Genomic DNA, 4,003 nt, shown 5'->3' with positions numbered 1-4,003 from the left:
AGCTTCTTTCATCGGGGTGTGCATGAGCTGTGCTATGATGACTTGTATTTCCTCTCAGCTGCCAATGCCAAACTCATTAAAAAGAGGTGTGACTATTAATATACATTGTAATACTGACAGCTCCTAATTTATAACCCAAGTGCATGTTTGGGGTTTCTTCTTTCCTTGCTTCTCATTGTTGTGGTGGGGGTAGTGATCTTTTTGTCTCTTCATATGTGTGTACATTAGGGCTGTTAGAACAAATTCTGAAAGTCAAATATAATTCGAACAGTAAAAAACGCAATACTATTCGAATGTGATTTGTTTAAATAAATATGTTGGCTAACGGTTGCTAATCTCCCTCTTCTCGCCTTGGCCTACCCACATGTGAAAACGAAATGCTTTTGTCATGTCACGTCTGATGAACAATAAGTTAGCGGGAGTAAGAAACACAAGGCATTGTGAGTTCTTAAGATCACGCAGCTATAACGTTAGTACGGGGGGTTATAGGCTAGTTTTACATGATAAAATCATCCACCAAGCCATGCTTACGTTATCATTAGCTAGTTAGCTAGTTCTTATTTCCTAACTGCGTCGCAAGTTATAGTAACGTTAGCTTAGCTGGGAGCTTCTTGGAGACAGCTAAAGTTAATGTTAGCTACCCTACAGCTGTCAGAGTTAGCTTCAAAGTCATGTATTAACGTTACCTTCAAACAGCTGTATTCTCAGTAACATGACAATCTGCAAGAAACAGGTTGCTTATAAATCACAAAAATAGTAGTGACAGCACCATTTGCTTAGTTATTAACGCAGTAAGTATCGTAGGTAACACTATTGGTAATTATTTTATGACAAATTGTTTTGGCTGTGCTTTCTAACATGATGTCATTGTGCTAACAAAGCACCGTTAGCCTTAACAACAGAGCGGCTTCAATACACTTGTTAGATAATGTTTCATTACAGTTCTCTGTTGATTTTGGTTTGTCTACCTTCACATTCTTAAAAAAAAATCTTCTATACACATTCACACAGGCATACAGTCATACATGCACACCCATACATACTCATATACACTATACATATTCATCCAACTTGTGATTCCAAGTGGATTCCAGTTACCGGTAGGTGCAAAGCATAATGGAACATCAGCAATGTTTTATAAAACCAGGTCAAGAATACTTGACAATTTTTTTTACTACTAGTTTTTAGTGATCTCCTCCTTTCCAAGAGGAAAACAGTAAACACGCACTGCTATCACTTTCCCAACAGTTAATTGTTATTTTGTTGTCGTATTCTGAGCAGGGTTAACGAAATTCAGACCAGGTGATGGTCTCTTTTATAGAGAAGTATAAAAGATAAAAGAGAGGATGGACAAAAGAGAGTACAAACGAGTCAGTAAGAATATTGAAAAACTTCAGAGACATCAAGGCCCACACCACATGATTGCGTATTTGGAACCATGGCTATTTTCCAGCAAAATGCCTAAATTCTGTGGTAGAGTGGAGCAATATTGGTAAAAAGTAAATTCACAATATTTAAAAGCTCTAATGAAATGGCTTAGCAAAAAGATTTTTCTTAACTTGAACAATCATCAATCTCTAATGAATGCAATTAAATTCGCAAAGACCAGCTGTCACTGAACATTATCAAGACTTTTTAATCAATTTTGAAACACATCAGAATGAATATAGAAATATATAAAGGGAGAGTTGTGAGATACTGTCCCATAGTTGTATAAACTGCTGTGCAGTATTTTTATGTGAGATAAGTGTTCAAACTCATGGTTGTATTATTCAAACTGGACTTTCTGGTTCCTCTGTAGCAACACCCCCCCAAAAAATATGGGATTAGTTTTGTGACTTTAATTCCAAGCAAACCTTCTCAAGTATCAAACAAAAAACACTAACTCAAGCAAAAAAAGTGTCACCTCAAAGGTAAAACTTAAAACTTGCAAACAAAACATTTGTCTAGTTGTAAACTATTGGTCTTTTGTTTGTTTGATATTATGTCTTTTTGTTTACAGTTCCCTCTGCTTCTTTCTCAATGATCAATCTTTTGCTCTCTCCATCACGTTTGCAGTCATTCTCCCAGCTTTCTCCTTTGCGCTCCCTGAGTTTTTGCTTGTGATTCTGACACAAATATCTCGCGTGGGCGGGTCTTACAGGGGTGCTTATATGGAGTTATATTCCTATCGTTATTCAAGAGCGCATTCTTTCAATTTGAGAGCCTTTCTCACTGATATTAGGTTCAGATTTTGTAATGATTTCCCTCAAAACCTTGCTCTCACACTCAAATGGTCATGCTCGCGCTTGGATTTGCTCTGCTTGTGCTCAAACTTTGTGCTCGGACTCAGATATGTTGTTCTGTGGACAGATTTCCTGCTCTCAGCTTTGAACCTTCTCCTCGCACTTAGCCTGATTCTGCGCGCTTGCAAATCTGCTGCTCTCGGATCTCTCCTGCGCGCTTGGATTTTTCTGTGTTACAACACTATCAAAATTCCACAACCAATAGAATGCCAGGTGTAGTGTTGACCAATGAAATGATCCCTGCCCCGTTGAGGGTGCGTTCGTTTTATGTGAGAACATCCGTTGCGGCCGGCTCCTATGTAACCATGGGTCTGTAACCCAAGTTTATTTAACCCCGCCGTCCATCGCTTTATTATTAGTATATGTCAATAATGTGCACAGAATGGTCGACGGTCTTTCACCTGAACCCATCAGGAAACGGGAGAAAGCTTTGAAGTGGGACATATCAAGTTACGTAGCTACACAACTATGAGGGTGAGTAACATAAATTAAGCACATAGCATATGGCGCTAGCCTAGCTTGATGTCTGTAAACAAATAGCTTTTCTTTAAATCAGTAGTTTAGCTAGATAGATTGAACGACATATGACGGACAGTATGTGTGTATTTACAACTGGTATTTAATGACCCCACTTTGTAATTTGTCCTCGTTTGGTTAACCATGTTCCTGGGGATTTGGCTAATTTCAGACATCTTAGAGGCATTTGTAAAACCTAACCTGTAATATAACTGAAAAACAAAATAAACTGGATTGTTTGTATCAGTTTTTACATCACTGGCATGTTTTTCAGATGTTCTAAATTCTTATAACATTATTTTAACAATAACATTTATATATATATATATATATATATATATATATATATATATATATATATATATATATATATATATATATATCTGTATAGAAAGTTGGAAGTACAATTCCAGTCCTATAATAAAACAAATAGTTATTTATTTTTACCCTTATGAAATCAATACAAAGCAAATTGAACAGAAAAAAAATAAGTATTTTGTTTCAGTTTCCCTTCTTCCAGGTGGGGCTGAAGTACCCCTGTTGAGCTGCACCGTGTGCATGGACCAGTGTTGTACAACCACACTACTGTTGTTCCAGTCAGTACATTACTCCAAACGCAAAATCCCATTGGTTCCCCCTGTACTCACCTGTGTGCAGAGGGCAGGCATTAGTGGCACAAACCAAGTACTTGGCAAGTCTGATAATAATTTAATTGTAAAATCATGTTACATACACTTATTTCTTTCTTGCTTAAATTCACAGGGTGCACAACAAGGCCCAAGAGAGAAAATTACTGTGATGTCCACAAATCCAAAGCAGAGAAGAGAAGGTAAGATAGTAATGATGTTAAAGAAAGCTGTGTACACCTAATACCTTATGTGTTGATGTCTATGAATTTGTTTTATATAGGAGCACACTATACAAAGACAACAGTGGAGAGTTGCTGGATCGGTCTGTCCTCAAAGTGCCAGAGATCTACAAGGACTTCACCCGTTTCTGCACCATCACCTGCATAATCCAAGTGATAAAAGAGAGAACAAACTATTTTGTTCTCTGCTTACATGAATAGGTGCCTGTAATGTCTGCACACATAATCAATTAATAAATGTTAAGTATCACTGATATTTCTTAAATCATTGTGGTTTTTCAGAGCAATAAGATTATTAAAGCCATGTTCATACTTGCAACAAATTAAAACCCTT

At 37.0% G+C, this 4,003-nt stretch overlaps 1 long non-coding RNA gene across 1 annotated transcript; it reads left to right on the top strand.

Moving 5' to 3' along the window:
* Positions 1-3,449: 3,449 nt before the first annotated feature.
* On the top strand, positions 3,450-3,747 carry LOC114559507 (uncharacterized). The gene is made up of 3 exons (XR_003693113.1): positions 3,450-3,485; positions 3,564-3,630; positions 3,711-3,747. It is a non-coding gene; the product is annotated as an uncharacterized LOC114559507 (long non-coding RNA).
* The last annotated feature ends 256 nt before the right edge of the window (positions 3,748-4,003 follow it).

Source organism: Perca flavescens, chromosome 8 (genome assembly GCF_004354835.1).
Source record: "Perca flavescens isolate YP-PL-M2 chromosome 8, PFLA_1.0, whole genome shotgun sequence".
NCBI lineage: Eukaryota > Metazoa > Chordata > Actinopteri > Perciformes > Percidae > Perca > Perca flavescens.
Note: the sequence above shows the minus strand (reverse complement) of the source record. Positions and strands in the feature narration are given on the sequence as shown.